Genomic DNA, 17,930 nt, shown 5'->3' on the forward strand with positions numbered 1-17,930 from the left:
GCTCTGGCTTTTTAAATAAACACACACTTGTTTCCTAACAGACCGAGATCAATGCCAGTTTGTTGTTGTTGTTGTTGTTGGGGGGGGGCTGGTAATATATTCTAAAATTTATTTATTTGCTTTTTTGGTCACACCTGGCGATGCACAGGGACTCCTCCTGGCTCTGTGCTCAGGGATCACTCCTGGCGGTGCTCGGGGGACCCTATGGGATGCTGGGAATCGAACCCGGCTTGGTCGCGAGCAAGGCAAAGTGCCCTCCCCCCTGTGCTATCACTCTAGCCCATTATACTATTGTTTTTGCTTTTTGGGCCCACCCGGCGATGCTCAGGGGTTCCTCCTGGCTCTGCACTCAGGAATCCCTCCTGGCGGTGCTCGGGGCACCCTATGGGATGCCGGGGGTCGAACCTGGGTCAGCTGCAGGCGAGGCCAACACCTCCCCGCTGTGCTATTGCTCCAACCCCTCTGCTGAGTTTTTTCTGTCTGTCTGTCTGTCTGTCTGGACACCTATCTGGCATGCAGACCTCATCAGTGCAAATATCCGGAAACGTTAGCATCGTGAGCGTGCTTCGTGGAAGAACCAAAGGATAAAATCTTGCTTTGTCTCAGACAAAGCACTTCCTCCTACCTACAGGGTTCATTCCCCAACCCCTTGGAAAGCCGATGATCACTCGTGGAGTCTTGAAAAACACGCTTGCATAATTTTCGACTCTAACTCATGCTTAAAAGATGAAAGCGTTCATTCTTCCACCCCCCAAAAGGGTCCCTGACCTTTCTCGCTCCCACAATCTCGCTAATTGATCTGTTGCTCTCACCTTCTGGAATTTTCTCACATGTGTCCTTACTTTGACCCGATGCTGCGGAAATTCTTATTTATTTCCTGCCCCGACTGTGGCGACTCCTTCCTGATAATCCTTTGAGACTCCCCGCTGGCCGGCAGTGAGGGGGTTTAGAATGTGAGGCTGGGAAGGTCAGCTACACCCCAGGAAGCAACGTCCATTGTAGCAAGTCTTTCCTTTTACCTTCTACTCTGGATTCATCCCGAGCATTTGGTTGGGAGACAGATGAGGATGGAATTTGGAGGGACTCGTCCATCAGACAGATTCTTTGCGTGTCTTCCGAGTCGGTTCAGTGAGGTCTCTCCTGTGCTGGAGAACGAGTGGTGGAGAGAAATTCTCCTGCAATGTAGGATCCTTGGGTCTCCGCATGGAAATTTCGACCGCATGGATGAGAAATGCATGCGGAATATAATCCCGTTTATTCTAAAGACATTAAAATGCTTTTTTCACAGTTCTAATTGGAGCAGAATGTGTAGTATTTCATATGGTTTCCAACAGACTTTGGAATTAGGATGCTAACGCCCCCCCCAAATCTGCATATGGAATGAATCAAGCTTAGTTCTGCATATCCTTCTTTCCATAATTTATCAAGTGAGGAGGTTATAATGAAGGTTCCCCCCCCTTTCAGGAAACCATAAAACTTTTCATTGTTCCCTAATAACAGTTAGGTAGCAATGTCGATTTTTTTGCCGACGGCTTCAAAATGCAAATAATTGGCTGTCCCGTAAAATTTAATGGACACTTCTGGGCTTTATAGGAATGTGGGCTGTGTTTTGTGTACAGCTCGTTGTTCATGAGAAGGAAAGGGAATGTGTACATGATCTTCCTGGAGAGAAATCTTGAGACAAATCTTCCTGTTGTGGAAAAAAAAGTGGACCACCTTTTGTTTATTTGGTAAATTTACTGGTGAAAGCAGAGTTTTGTTTGTTGGATGTTTTGTTCTGATTCGCTTTCAGTCTCTCTCCTCTCCTCTTTCTCTCTTCTGTCTCTCTCCTCCTCTCTCTCCCTCTCTCTGTCTCTCTCTCACCCTCTATCTCTCTGTCTCTCTCCTCTCTTCTCTCTCTCCTCTCTCTGTCTCTCTCCCTCTCTCTCCCTCTGTCTCTCTCTCAACCTCTGTCTCTCTCTGTCTCTCTCACCTTCTTTTTCTCTGTCTCTTTCCTTCTCTCTCTCTCCCTCTGTCTCTCTCTCCTGTCTCTCTCCTTCTCTGTCTCTCTCCCTCTGTCTCTCTCTCCCTCTCTCACCTTCTGTTTCTCTCTGTCTCTTTCCTCTCTCCTCTCTCTCTCCCTCTCTCTTTCCCTCTCTCTGTCTCTCTCACCCTCTGTCTCTCTCTCACCTTTTTCTCTCTGTCTCTTTCCTTTCTTCTCTCTCTCCCTGTCTGTCTCTCTCTCCCCCTCTCTGTCTCTCTCTCTCTCCTCTGTCTCTCTCCCTCTCTCACCTTCTGTTTCTCTCTGTCTTTCCTCTCTTCTCTCTCTCCTCTTTCTGTCTCTCCCTCTCTCCCTCTCTCTGTCTCTCTCTCACCCTCTGTCTCTTTCACACATTTTTCTCTGTCTCTTTCCTCTCTCCTCTCTCTCTCTCCTCTGTCTCTCTCCCTCTCTGTCTCTCTCCTGTCTCTCTCCCTCTCTGTCTCTCTCTCCCTCTCTCACCTTCTGTTTCTCTCTGTCTCTTTCCTCTCTCTTCTCTCTCTCCTCTTTCTGTCTCTCTCCCTCTCTCTCCCTCTCTCTGTCTCTCTCTCTCACCTTCTGTTTCTCTCCTCTCTTTTCTCTCCACTCTTCCATCTCTCTCTCTCTCTCTCTCTCTCTCTCTCTCTCTCTCTCTCTCTCTCCCCCCCCCCCTCCGCCCCCAGAAGGGATTTGTGTAACCGTGTGGGCTGCATTGCATGTCAGCGTGGTGTTCTTGCTGAACAATTTCCATACTGCAGCCAGTCCTCAGGCTGGTTGTGGTGCGGTCAAAAATACGTGTGTTAATCACTTCCATCCAGTACCATCCTCCCAATTAGGGCCGGGTTCACTTTCCCAAGAAAAAAGTTGGGGGGAGGGGAGGGACTCACAAAAGAGAATTCTGTTGGTTCTTATTCTCAGGGAAGCTAGTCCACATCACGAGCGTCGTGCTAGCTGCAGAAGGGGGGCCAATCTTAGCATGCGCACTGGGTGTCATCGTAGTCGTGGGGAGAGTTTCTTGGAGGCTAGTTTGCTGGTTAATTAACCGTTTGTCAAGAGCCTCTGATTATTAATTCAGTTAGATATCTAGGAAGTCTACACAAACATTCTGGTAGCGCTGTGGCACTGTCCTCCCGTTGTTCATCAATTTACTCGAGCGGGCACCAGTCACGTCTCCATGGTGAGACTTGTTCTTACTGTGTTTGGCATATTGAATACGCCACCGGGAGCTTGCCAGGCTCTGCCATGCGGGTGGGATACTCTCGGTAGCTTGCTGGGCTCTCCAAGAGGGATGGAGGAATCAAACCTGGGTTGGCCGCGTGCAAGGCAATTGCCCTGTGCTAAACATTCTGGTATTTCTATTGTTTTAAAAAACATTAGTTTCATTGATAATTTAGTTTAAGTGGTGTAATCCTAGAATTAAACTGCTAGAATTACTAAGCAAAGAATGACATAAACAAAGCTTTCAATGTCAATATCAGGAAGTATAAAAACTAAATTTATGCGAAAATTGTTTGATCTGATCGCAAGGTTGTTAAGTCCTTGTCTGAGAATTCACTAAGCTGTTCGCTGCCTGCTGAGCCGTTGACTTGAGTTGGCTTCCACGTTACTTCCCCACCTAACTCGGTGCGGTCCGACTGGACATCAGTATTAGGAACTAGGAGGGACAGACACTTCAGCATCTACTTGACTTGGCTGTGGGGGCGTGGGCGTGGTTTCAGGGTCTATGGTCTGGGCCAATGAGTGGACTTGACTGTGGGAGGCGGGCGTGGCTTCAGGATGGTCTGGACCAATGAGTGGAGTTGGCTGTGGGAGGTGGGCGTGGCTTCAGGGTGTTCTGGGCCAATGAGTGGAGTTGGCTGTGGGAGGTGGGCGTGGCTTCAGGGTGTTCTGGGCCAATGAGTGGAGTTGGCTGTGGGAGGAGGTGGGCGTGGCTTCAGGGTCTATGATCTGGGCCAATGAGTGGACTTGACTGTGGGAGGCGGGCGTGGCTTCAGGATGGTCTGGACCAATGAGTGGAGTTGACTGTGGGAGGTGGGCGTGGCTTCAGGATGTTCTGGGCCAATGAGTGGACTTGGCTGTGGGAGGTGGGCGTGGCTTCAGGGTGTTCTGGGCCAATGAGTGGAGTTGGCTGTGGGAGGAGGTGGGCGTGGCTTCAGGGTCTATGATCTGGGCCAATGAGTGGACTTGACTGTGGGAGGCGGGCGTGGCTTCAGGATGGTCTGGACCAATGAGTGGAGTTGACTGTGGGAGGTGGGCGTGGCTTCAGGATGTTCTGGGCCAATGAGTGGACTTGGCTGTGGGAGGAGGTGGCCGTGACTTCAGGGTCTATGGTCTGGACCAATGAGTGGCTTTGACCTTGGGAGGTGGGTGTGGCTGCAGGTAGGTAGGCGTGGGTTCAGGATGTCTGGACCAATCAATGGCGTTGGCTGTGGGAGGCGGGTGTGGCTTCAGGGTCTATGGTCTGGACCAATGGTAGCTTTGGCTTTGGGAGGTGGGCGTGTCTGCAGGTAGGTGGGCGTGGCTTCAGGATGGTCCGGACCAATGAGTGTGCTTATCTGTGGGAGGTGGGCGTGTCTGCAGGTAGGTGGGCGTGGCTGAGGGGCGCGTGCAGGGAGGCTGCCCACCTGGACTCTGAGAGGACCTGGGAGTTCTCACCTGGACCTCCGAGTACCTGAAATTCTCCAGTTTGGCGTCTCTGCAGAGGATGTGCATGACGTGGTGGAGTCGGGCCTGGCCCGCCTGCAGTGACAGGTGTGGGTGCGACTGAGTTAACCCTGGGCCCGTGTTTCCTCAGCTGCCGGTTGCGTTTCCTCGGGGATTCTGTGAGGAGTTGGCAGGTGAGCCAACCTCTGTCGAACGTTCTGGAACTTCACAGATGCGGCCGCTGAGAGAGTCACGTGCGTGTGGTCTGAGAGGAAGGTTCCAGTTTCACCAGCTAAAACGAGACACTTGGGGTCTGAAGGCAAATCTGAGTCTCGCTCCCACCTTTGGTCCGGGTGGTCTTCAGAGATGCACATCCCGCGAGATGAGACCTGAGAGGAAAATTCTGTCAGGAGTTGTCAGGCTGTTCCCCACAGTGTCATGGTCTGAAGTCTGAAAGGGTCACGAGTGACCCAGCTGCCCTCACATTCCAGTGAGGAGTCACCCAGCTGCCCTCACATATGTCAGCGGCCTCACATGTGTCGTCTCTGAGACCTGAGAGGAAAGTTTCTGTCAGGAGTTACCAGGCTCTTCCCCAGAGGTATCATGATCTGACATCTGAAGGAGTCAGGAGTGACTCGGCTGCCCTCATGTGTATCGTGAGTGCGAATTCTGAGAGGAGTGTTCCAGTTAGGAATCACCCAATTGTCCTCTCATGCGTCCTGTGTGAGGTCCGAGAGCAACATTCTTGAGAGGAAATGTTCCAATTAGGAATCACCAGATTGTCCTATCATGTGTCCTGTGTGTGAGGTCTGAGAGGAACATTCTAGTGAGGAGTTACCCAACCGCCCCCACATATGTCACTGGCCTCACATATGTTGTGTCTGAGATCTGAGAGGAAAGTTCCAGTCAGAGTCACTTGCCTGCTCTCACATGTGTGAGGTCTGAAAGGAATATTCCGGTGAGGAGTTACCCGGCTGCCCTCACGTATGTCGTGTGTATGTGTGTGGTCTGAAGGGAATATTCCATTTCGGAGTCACCCACCTGCCCTCATGCATATCATGTGTGCGAGTTCTGAGGAGGATCTACCCAGCTGGCCTATCATGTGTCATATGTGTGAGGTCTGAGAGGAATTTTCCAGTTAGGTGTCACCAGGCTGCCCTCACATGTATCATGTGTATGAAGTCCGAGAGGAACAGTCCAGTTAGGAGTCAGCTGGCTCCCCTCATGCGTGTCATCATGTGTGTGAGATCTGAGAGGAACATTCCAGTCAGGAGTCACCCAGCTTCCCTCATTTGTGTCATGTGTGTGAGGTCTGAGAGGAAAGTTCCAGAAAGTTCCAGGCCGCCTTCACATCTGGCCTCATCGGTTTTCACAAACTTGTTCATAGAAGGGACCTTTTTCTCTTTCAGCGTTTGAAAACTTAACGTTTCTCCCCAGTGAAGATTTGTAATGCTCCTCTAGGAATATAATGCAAAAAAGCCACTGTGTTTGATGCTGTAACTCTCGTTGGCAGCCAGGATGCGGAGGGGGCTGGACTCATCTTGTTAGCGGAGGCTCCTGTTTTCATTTCCTGTTTTACAGCTTTTCCCCACCCCACCGCACCCCCCCTTTCCTTATAAAATACATGAATGGAACAGTGGGGTTTTTCCTCACTAAAAATACTGACATGGTTAGTATTTGAGTTTGAAAGAACTTGAGCTCCACTAGCATTTACGGTTACTGAAGTCAGTTGTGAAAAGGCTGAGTGAGGGTTGAGCTACTCGTCGGCTGAAGATCGTCGAATGTTTTCAGTTACAAGACCTTATGCTATCTGGTCGAGAATATCAAAGAAACGGAAACGACGAGAAGATTGTGTCTGTGGACTCTCACACAGCCCTTGTCAAGTGAAGAACCGTTTGTGGGTACCAGAGAGTCAGTATTCAAGCTTTTTCCATCTTGCCATTCGCAATCCGATAGCTCCAGGCAACGTTGGAACTTTTTTGTTGGCAAGCGCATTGCGTATATATAACTCACAAGCAAGGTGTGGATAGCTGCTTAGATCAAGAAGATTAAATCCAAGCAATGCAAACCATGGATTCCCACGTGCCGTCCCACGAAGGCACGCACAGATGCATTCCGACACACACATGCGTGCGCATATTCAGTCACATAGCCACACTCCTACACTAATTCACACAATGCTCCTATTCACACATACACATACACACCCATATACAAATTCCCCCAATGCTGCCATTCATGCATATACATACCCACACCCATACCCGTTTTCATGTGGCATTCCTGTTCTTGCAACTGCATGCCCAAACCCAGTCACACGCTCGGGTTCACTCATCAACAAGCACTCCGACCTCCAAATACACACATCTTTGCACATACCCAGACTTGGGTGGTATTCCCAGCTACGTAGAGTGCACATCTGCTAACATATACTCTGAGAAATAAGATCAGTTTGGGCAGAAAGGCTGTTTCTTGAATAGTTTGTGTTGAGAGTCAGAAACCTTCAGAACATGCCTCCAAACATTATTGATGACTTGCGAAGCTGCGGCCAGCATTCCTGTCTCTGGTATCACTTCCTTCATGAGGGTGAAATTTCTGTCAGTTGGAGACTTTCTGCAAATTCTTTCATGACAAGCCGACTTTCTTCCCCTTGTGCTCTGACAGATAAGAGCGAACAAATTAGGTGGTATAGCTCAGCCGGGTTTTTAAACAGTGAGTATCTTAGAAACATAGCAATGTGCAGGAAAAAAACAAGTGACACATTATCTTCCTTTGAAATATTTGAGACATGCGACTTGCTGATCTAATTTTCAGATGGAGAGAGATGAGACATTTCTTGTTTGTATTAAGATTGCCCAATAATTATGAAAAAAATTAATAGAGAAATGACTTCAAACCCAACAATTTATCTCTGATGTGTCCTACATATTGCTTGCGACATGGGCTAATTAAATTCTTGAGTGGGTCGTAATGTTTCTAGCAAGGATTTCTTCTCTTTTTTTCTTTTTTGATTTTTGGGACCACACTGGCTGTGCTCAGGATTGACTTCTGACTCTGTGCTGAGGGGGTCCCCCTAGGGGTGCTGGGGGACCCTATGCTGTGCTGGGGGACGTAACCCTGATTGGTCATGTCCAAGGCAAGGGCTTTCCCACTGTACTATCTCCCAGTTCAAGACTTTCTTTTTTTGGTGGAAGGAACTTAGGGTTGTATTTCAGTCTTGGCCTCTCAGTAAAATGTGAGGAAAGAGGGACCCCCTCCCTGCTCCCCACCCTTGCCTTCTTCTCTCTTGTCTTCACTCTTGTCTTCACTCCCAGCATCTGAAGGATAGGTGAGCGCCCCTATTTTTCTTGAAGGATTAGCATTTCTCCAGCTCTCAATGATGTCATGGTGTCCAACAGTCTTGGGCAACTGGTGGAAGCATCCCAGGCTTTCGGGAGAGAAAGAGCATGAGGCAGTAAGTAATGGACTTGGTCTGGGGTGTAGACAGTTGTTAATTTACACCACACCACGTGCTTTGAGGCTCCAGCCCCCAGCCCCGTCTCTGTCTCTAGAGCCAAAGGATCCAAGTGGCTGATTCCCCTTGGTTCAACTCCAGACTGACTTATCGTAAAGATCCCACTGAACGTGGAGTTTTTCTCCCAGTACATATATAAGACCGTTATGAATGTCTCTTTCATTCCTAACATAAATCAGACACAGATGCCAACTATTTCATTATCCCCTCGTTTCAGCAAACAAACAAACAAACCCATTTTACAGATGGAGTTGGTAATGAAGGCCCTTCCCGCATCCCCCTAGTAAATTAAAAAAAAATTAAAAAAAGGCTTTGGCACTTTCCCCCAAGCATTTTCATTTTGAAATACGGCCTTTTAATAGGCTTTCTTAATAAGAATCTTTGAGCTGCTCATGATGAAGGAAGGATGGTTTTTTCCTCTCTGCTGTTAGCAATTATCTGTCGACACAGACGTCCGCTCGGGGGATTGTCTGTATCACTAGCAATCTTCCTAGACGTTCTGGAGTGGAACATTCCATGTGAAATCATCCTGGGAACACACCCTCTGTTTAGCCCCAATACATCTTCTGTTCTGCAGGGTTAATGAGGATTCGGAGACGTAGTTGTTCAATGGCTCCTTCAGCCCCAGTGCTTGGTGTTTCTGCAAATATTCTGCCTTAGGATTTTGAGCCACTTTCTGATCCATGGGTGTAAGGACCAGTCGAATCTGAAGTCCTCTGGAGTGTTTAGGTCTTGTCTACACTCACCTGAGTTGAGATTCCTTTATTTTTAATTTTAATTTTAATTTTTTTGCTTTTTGGGTCACACTCGGCAATGCACAGGGGTTAGTCCTGGCTCTGCACTCAGGAGTTGCTCCTGGCGGTGTTCAGGGGACCCTGTGGGATGCTGGGACTCGAACCTGGGTCGGCTGCGTGCAAGGCAAACGCCCTACCTGCTGTGCTATCTCTCCAGCCCCATTGAGATTCCTTTTAAAGAGGAAAGGGACTTAAAGGCTCTCTCTTGGGACTCTTGGGGGTGGCAAAGTCATTTTTTTTTTTGTCTATGTGCGTTCTCTCCCAGGAGTCTTAAGCACTTGAGATGAAGGAAGACACGGGCTGCATTTAAATGTTTCAATCTGGCCCCATGTGAATTTGGCCACTGGAGAGAGAATGAGTATTTCAGGAATGCAGTTAATTTACTTCTCACCTCTCGAACGTTTTCCTTAATGACTGTGCAGTCTTGCGTTTTGTACAGAATTTGGGAAGAGACCAGTTGAAGTGTGTCTCAGAGACTCCGTGAACATGCTTGTGTGAAATCACATGCCCCCCAAAAATGGTTTGATTTCCCCCTCCAAAAAAAATTCAGATGCATGATGGAAGGAAATGGTTGGGACTTTTTTTCTCTTCCTGATTGATATGAATACGTGAATATGAGTTGTTTTGCATCTTGTGTGGAGATGAAGTTGAACAACTATAAAAGGAAAACTATGTCTGCTTATAGACAACTTGAAATATGTTCCTATGGAGTGATGATTGGACTGGAGAGATAGGACAGAGATAGGACATTTGCCTTGTTCGTGTTTGACCTTGGTTCGATCAATGCCAAGAGTGATCCTTGAACAGAGAGCTGGGAGTAGGCCTGAATACAACCGGGTGTGGCCTCAACCGACCATCCCCCCCAAATAAAAATAAAGAGTGGTTGCTTTTGAACAAATATTAGTTTTGTGTGTTTGCATATGTGGCCGTATGTACATGCAGGCAGAGTCAATGTGGGTAATACACACACATTCTTCCGATCATGATTAAAATTTATAGTGTGTGACAAATAAAAATCACACCAAGAACTATTGATCTGAAAACACACACACACACACACATACACACACACACACACAACCTCACAGCCTCTGATGGTAAATTGGTAAATTCCATTTTTCAAAGTTCAGCTGGGTCGTGGTTAAAGAAGAGAAAAAAACAAAAAACCAACTCTGACATTTCAACATGATTTGCTTATGGAAAACATTTGCAATTCTGTTAGCAAAGAAGAGTGTTGAAAAATCTAAACTTTTTTCCTTCCACATCTGTATTTGCTTATTAAAAGAACACCCCCCCAACCCCCCCAGTCTCTCAGTCTCCCAGTCTCTTGTTAAATGTGTCACGAAACTCTGTGCGAGTGTCCTGGAACTCAGTTCAGTTGTTTTGTGCTTCTTGGGGTTTTTATTTATTTAGTTCTATTTATCTATTTTGGGGGGGTTTCACACCCCAAAAGCGGTGCTTGGGGCTGACTCTCTTGGCCTCTGTATCTATGAGTTTTTGTCTACTTGCCTGTTTTAACCCACTCATCCTGATATGTAGGTCTGCAGACAGAAGCGACCTTTACAGAATTTTGGAAAATCTTTTTTTTTTACTTTTTGGGTCATATCTGGAGATGTACAGGGGTTCCTCCTGGCTCTACACTCAGGAATTACTCCTGGTGGTGCTTGGGGGACCCTATGGGATGCTGGGAATCGAACCTGGGTCGGCCGCGTGCAAGTCAAACGCCCTCCTCGCTGTGCTATTGCTCCAAGCCCCAATTTTGGAAAATCTTAAATCTAAGAGTCAGATCAGGACTCTGCCTGACAGGAGTTGATTGAGGGGCCTGGTAGATTCTCTCTTATGGGCTTCTCACCTCCTTGGCACTTATTTTTCATGAACTGTCCCCTCTCTCTGAGGGTCTGCGTCTATGGCATGTCCCAATGGACCCCACCTTAGAGAGGAAGATGGAATTCCTACAGCTGCGTGCGAGCAATTGTTGGTAGAACCTGTTTTTTTTTTTTGTCTTTTTGGGTCACACCTGGCGATGCACAGGGGTTACTCCCGGCTCATGCACTCAGGAATTACTCCTGGCGGTACTCAGAGGACCATATGGGATGCTGGGACTCAAACCCGGGTCGGCCATGTGCAAGGCAAACGCCCTACCCGCTGTGCTATCACTCCAGCCCCCAAGTAGAACCTGTTTTTGTCATAGATTTTATGCTCCAGAGAAAGAAAGGGTAACCAACCGGCCCTTTTCTTCTTCTTTTTCTGTTTTTGTCTCTGCACTCAGGATCACTCCTGGCAGACTCAGGGAACCATACAGGGTACCAGGGATCGAACTCTGGTTGGCTGCATGCAAGGCAAATGCCCTGTCCACTGTACTTTTTTTTTTTCTTTTTGGGTCACACCTAGCGATGTACAGGGATTACTCCTGGCTCTGCACTCAGGAATTACTCCTGGCGGTGCTCAGGGGACCCTATGGGATGCTAGGAATCGAATCCTGGTCCGCTGCGTGCAAGGAAAACGCCCTACCCACTGTGCTATCGCTCCACCCCCCACGTACTTTTTTTTTTTTTAATAAAAGGGTCTTTGCATATGCCTCTACCGGGTGCTTCTAGTACAAAGACTGAAAGAAGGGGCTGGAGCGATAGCACAGTGGGTAGGGGCATTTGCCCTGCACGCAGCTGACCCGGGTTTGATCCCCGGCATCCCATAGGGTCCTCCTGAGCATCGCTGGGTGTGACCCCAAAAAGAAGAAGCTGGTCACCTCTTGACATTATCATTGTTAAAATTATTCTGTATTGTTTGAGGTGCCGTGAATTGATCCCAAGACCTGCCATTCAAGAGAAGTGCTCAATACTGAACTACATCCCTGGGGCTTTGGCACTATGTTTTATTTCATTTTATTTTTTTTTTAGAGGGGACACTCCCTAGCTTAGGGGCCCAGGGACCACTCCTGGTAATTCTCAGCTCAGTGGTGCAGTCCTTCCCCTTTTGAACTTGAACTCCACTGCTCAAGCCCAGTCCTGTGGTCATCAGGGGTCACACCTGACCAGTGTGTGTGTGTGGCGGGGAGGGAGCAAGTGGTATCAAGGATGAAACTTGGGACCCCTAAGCACGGAAGCAGGCCCTCACAAGCCTTGAATTATTTTTGTACACACACACACACAAATACTTGCTAGGTATTCCAAGATTGCCTCAGCTAATGAGATGGAGCAATTTCTAGGGGAATTCCTTAAGGACCATGATGTTTCAGGAAGCTGGCCACTGATCTGATGATGTTTCATAATACTGTCAATTCACATTCAGCTTTTAGTAACTCCACTGTCAGCCAATCTCTCTATTCATTTCAGTTGGTCATTTTTTAAAAAAAATTAGACCTGCTCAAGAATATACAACTAGCTATAATAATGGAACAATAGGACGATTGATTGTCAGATGGGAGAGGGTATCTTTCTCATCATTTACGCTGCCGAGGAAAAGTCACTTGCCAGATCTCTCAATCAATATCTGTCGAGTCAAACAGCATCTCGGGATTGTCTTTGTCTGAAACTGTGACGGATACTCAGAACACACGCAGACATGTGCAAACCATTAGAAATCCCTTATAGAAGGAGATCGGATCAGCTTCAAAGCTTCCTGACGTGGAGGCATGAATTGAAGTTTGACTGACGAAGCAGTTTCTTTCTGAAAGCATGTTTGCTGAGAAGAATGGACGTGGCCTTCCGTTGGAACTGTCTCATAGCTTTCTCTTTCTCTCTGGTTATTTTTGGTTGCTTGGGATCTCAGAGATGCACAAATGAAGTCCATGCTGTTTCCCATTTACGGATCTCACTCTGAATTTATTCACTTCTTTATGAGTTGGGGGTCATACCAGGAGATGGTCAGGGCTGACTCCTGACTGCACTCACGAATCACTCCTGGCAGTGCACTAGGGACCCCTTAATAGGATGCTGGGGATTGAACCTGGGTCAGCCGTGTGCAAGGCAATCGCTCTACCCACTGTGCTATTTCTCCGGTCCCATAACTTTGTGGAATTTTAAAGATGCTGTTTTGTGCAGATACACTTTTCTCCAGTCACATGTTCATTGTGGTTTTGTGGTTTGCATTAGAGTTGGTATTATTGTCTTAGGGTCTCCTTTAGACTCACGTAACGAGACCCTCTCCAGTCCCATTCAGGCTGAAGGGAAATGTAAGATTTTATCTTTTCACGTATCTGAGCCTAGATACTGGGCTTTTAGGACAATTTTGTAGATTCGTATCTAGAATAAGTAAAATTTGGCAGCGGAGTGGGAGGAGGTGAGTTTGGGGCTTTAGTCTGTGATGCTCAGGGCTGACTCCTGGCTCTGTGCTCAGGGCTGACTCCTGGCTCTGTGCTCAAGGATGACTCCTGGCTCTGTGCTCAGGGCTGACTCCGAGTGGTGCTCAGGGGACCTTATACAGTACTGGGGATCAGATAGGACCAACCATGTGCAAGGCGAGTGCTTTAAGCCCTGGATTATTTCCCTGGCTCCTGTAGGGAATCAAGTAATCAAGGAAAGCATTTTCCCATAAGTCACACAAAATTACTGTGTACTGAACTTGTGTACTAAAATGCCCTTGACTTCATCCTCCCCTCCAATATTTGCTGGGAAATATATATCTGGATAAGTGAACCCACACATATTCATTCCTTTATAATGGATATCAGCCTCCAGGAGCTGAACTGTCCATCCATGAAGGAATAAATCCTGGTTTTTATTTAAGGAAGAAAAGTCAGACTCTAATGTTTCAAAACTGATGGTGCTGGGGTCTACAGGAGCTGGCCAGGGTGGGTTGTTTGTTCATCACCTGCCCGCCTGGATGCCCTTGTCCCATGTTTGCTTTCTTTCTTTCTTTCTTTCTTTCTTTCTTTCTTTCTTTCTTTCTTTCTTTCTCCCACACGGTGATGCTCAGGGGTTACTCCTGGCTCTGCACTCAGAAATCATTCCTACGGTGCTCGGGGGAGCCTATGGGATGCTGGGAATCGAACCCAGGTTGGCCGCATGCAAGGCAAACGCCCTTCCTGCTGTGCTATCACTCCAGCCCTTCTTTTTTTCTTCTCTACTTCTTTCCCTTCCCTTCCCTTCCCTTCCCTTCCCTTCCCTTCCCTTCCCTTCCCTTCCCTTCCCTTCCCTTCCCGCCTGCTTTTTTGGGTCCCACCCGGTGATGCTCAGGGCTGACTCCTGGCTCTGCACTCAGGAATCCTTCCTGGAGGAGCTCAGGGGACCCTATGGGTTGCCGGGACTCGAACCCGGGTCGACCGCGTGCAAAGCAAACACCCTACCCTCTGTGCTATCATTCCAGCCACTTGTCTCATGTTTTCTAGAGTGTTCTATGTGCGACTGAAGATAAGAGTGACAGCCTGAATTGGGTTGGTTCATGCTAGTCCCACAGCTGCATGGAAACATCTCTATCTGCCTTGCTCAGTTCTGGGAGACACGATCCGTCCTGAGTGCCCAGTTGGGATTTGTGAGTGAGTGGATGAGTGAGTGAGTGGGTGACTAAATGGATGGATTAATGTGTAGACGATGAGTGAATGGATGGGAGAGTGAATTGAATGGATAGGTGAATCAGTGGATGGGTGAATAAGTGAGTGGATGATGAGTTACATGGATTTACGGTTTTATTAGAATCTAAAAGGTGGGTGCGTGATCACCATTCAGTGGCTTTTTTTTTTTTGCTCTTTTGATCACACCTGGCAATGCACAGGAGTTACTCCTGGCTCTGCACTCAGTAATTACTCCTGGCGGTGCTCGGGGGACCCTATGGGATGCTGGGAATCGAACCCGGGTTGGCCGTGTGCAAGGCAAACGCCCTACCTGCCGTACTGTAGATCCAGTCCCAACCCTTCAGTAGCTTAAGAGATTAATTCAGTCCAGCTTCTGAGGCCTTATTTGATGACCTTCTTCAACTATAAAAATAGGAACCAGCAACATTGCCATTCCTCAAATGTCTCTGGTCAACAGATGCAAAAGGAAATAGAGTTATGAATAGAGACATGATCATAACAGTTGAATGTCTGCTTAGTTGTTACAGACACTTGTTTTTTCCTTTTTGGGTCACGTCTGGTGATGCACAGGGGTTTCTCCTGGCTCATGTATTCAGGAATTACTCCTGGCGGGTGCTCGGGGGACCCTATGGGATGCTGGGAATCGAACCTGGATCAGCCGCGTGTAAGACAAACGCCCTCCCTGCTATGCTATTGCTCCAGCCCTGTTACAGACACATTTTAAGCAAACTTGATTCTGATTCTTCTGGCAAAATGTCTCTTATGGGAGACTTCAGCTCAGGAAATAAATTTGGGGAAGACTCACCTCCCAAAGGTCTCCATGTGGGTTCTGGGAGTCCCAGTAGGTGGCGCTGTATTCCATTGCTGACCAGTTCCTCCAAGCGTGACTCATGGTGAGACCAAACTTCCGGTCACCACTTCATAAAGAATTTTGTGTGGTGTGCTCTGAAGCCCATACTTTGAGTTCCATGTATTTATATCATCATCAGTTGGGTTTGCCTTGATGAGCATGGGATTTGGGGGGATCCTTGGGTTCCCCTGATGGGAGACCATGGCTTTGCTCTGTGAGATCTGGCTTGCCAGGAAGGAAGGAACCTGCGTCATGAAAATGCATCAAAACAGTCAGGGACACAGTTCCAACGGCTGAGAAGGCATCTCTGCGTGAAGGTCCCCTAGGTTTAATCCCCAGCACCTCATGGGGTGCTTTCTGCCTCTTGCATATGACGAATTGGTGAATAGGATATGGGCGTTACCCCCAGAGACTGTCATGGATTTTTTTTTAAATTGAATCACCATGAGATACAGTTAAAAAACTTTCATGTTTGAGTTGCAGTCATACAATGATGGAACACCCATCCCTCCACCAGTGTACATTTCCCACCACCGATGTCCCCAACATACCCCCATTCCACCCCTCCCCCTGCCTCCATGGCAGACAATCTCCCCCATAGTCTCTCTCTACTTTGGGGCATTATGGTTTAATATCTATCTTATTACCTAGTTCTTACTCTGGAGAACCTGGCAGGCTACCAAACGTATCCTGCCCATATGGCAGAGTCTGGCAAACTCCCCTTGGCATATTCAATATGCCAAAAAACAGTAACAATGATGGGTCTCATTCTCCTGACCCTGAAAGAGCCTCGAATGTGGCACTTTTTAAAAATCTCAGGGCTAGGTCAACCGAGACGTTACTGGGGCCTGCCGAGGCAATCGATGAACAACAGGATGACAGTGATACAGTGATGGTTTGCAATACAGATACTGAGAGGCCGTCACGTTGGGTCCTTGATCTACTCTCAGCACACATCTCCCATCCCGAGCGACCCCTCCAACCCTCACTGACGCAGTGATCCCTTCTCTATCCCAGCTGCCTTCTCCCCAGCTCATGAGGCAGCTGCCAACCATGGGGCAATCTTCCTGGCCATTGTCTCTACTGTTCTTGGGTGTTAGTCTCATATTCTGATATTTTATAGTCCACAAATGAGTGTCACGGGATTTGGACCTTGTAGTTCAAGTGAGCAAGTTTGGTTTATTGGCTACCCCAGCATCGAACCATTTTGGTTTTTAACCTTCGATTTGATTAGTAAGAGAGACAGAATAGACAACTCGAAAACGGAAGGTCTTCGGAGCTGACCCAGGCATTATTTCCTTAAATGGGTCACTGTGTAGAAAGATCTCTGATTGCTCAGGTCTCTGAGCAGTTGTTGATGAGCTTCTGGCTTAAAGGCGAGGTTCTCTTGCCTGTAAGATTGTCAGTGTTTTTCTGGATGATCTGAAAACTGTAAAGTTGAAAATCAACGCACAGGTGGGGAAATACTTTACTGGTATGTACACAAGGTTTTCACAAGGTTTACTGGTTTTCACAAGACAGTAAATTTTGATAGATTCAACTGGAATTCTGAGGAATTACTTTCCAGTCCTACCTGGGGAATGTTTAAGATAAACCTCTATTTCATGGTCAGGTCTAAGAGATAGTGCGGTGGGGAGGGTGTTCAATTCCTAGCATCAAGACCCTTAGCACAGAGCCAGGAGTCAGCCCCGAGCACCTCTAGATATGACCCACAAACAAGCAACCAACCAACCGGAAAAAATAACAAAAAAAACCAAAACCCACATCTGCTTTCACGTTTCTTTTCTTATTTAACAAAAATTGGATGTCAGTACAATGGAAATTTGGTGTCTTGTAAGACCGAATCATTTGGCCCCTGGGGCTGTAACTTGGTAGCAAAGACGTGATCTAATCTCACTATTGTTTCTCAAGAGATTATCTTTGTTTTATGGGGGAGCAACGCCAGTGGTGCTTGGGGAGTCATGTGCTGCCGGGAATGAAAACGGGTTAGGTGCACGTCTGCCCAGTGAGCCTTCTCTTCAGTCCCAAGAGGTTGTTTTTAAATCACGTTGCTGCACTTGGTATCGGTTGGTGATTATTCTGTAGTGAGCATGATTTAGGGAGTGCAGAGAGCTAGAAATTCAGTCTGCCTTGCTCAAAGGAGGAAAGGAGGTGTCCATTGGTTAGATCAGAAACTGCCTCACACCAGGGACCAGTGAGTTTCCTACTGCAGTGACTTGACATTTACCCTAGCATGTAGGAGTGTGTGTGTGTGTGTGTGTGTGTGTGTGTGTGTCTGTGTCTGTGTGTGTCTGTGTCTGTGAGTATATATGTGACTGAGTGTGTGTGTGTGTATATATACATATATGTATATAATATATATCACTATCACAGTATCACTGTCATCCTGTTCATTGACTTCCTTGAGCAGGCACCAGTAACGTCTCCTTCATCCTAGCCATGAGATTTTAGAAAGTGCCACATTCAAGGCTCTTTCAGGGTCAGGGGAATGAGACCCATCACTGTTGCTGGTTTTTGGCATATTGAATATGCCATGGGGAGTTTGCCAGACTCTGCCGTGTGGGCAGGATACTCTCGGTAGCCTGCCGGGTTCTCCAGAGTAAGAACTAGATAATAAGATGTTG

General features: G+C 47.5%; 1 protein-coding gene across 1 annotated transcript in view; it reads left to right on the plus strand.

Moving 5' to 3' along the window:
• HMCN1 (hemicentin 1) overlaps positions 1-17,930 on the plus strand; it is a 355,305-nt gene that overhangs the window by 22,828 nt on the left and 314,547 nt on the right. The window lies entirely within an intron of this gene.

This window comes from Sorex fumeus, unplaced genomic scaffold (genome assembly GCF_029834395.1).
Source record: "Sorex fumeus unplaced genomic scaffold, SorFum_2.1 ptg000135l, whole genome shotgun sequence".
Taxonomy (NCBI): Eukaryota; Metazoa; Chordata; class Mammalia; order Eulipotyphla; family Soricidae; genus Sorex; species Sorex fumeus.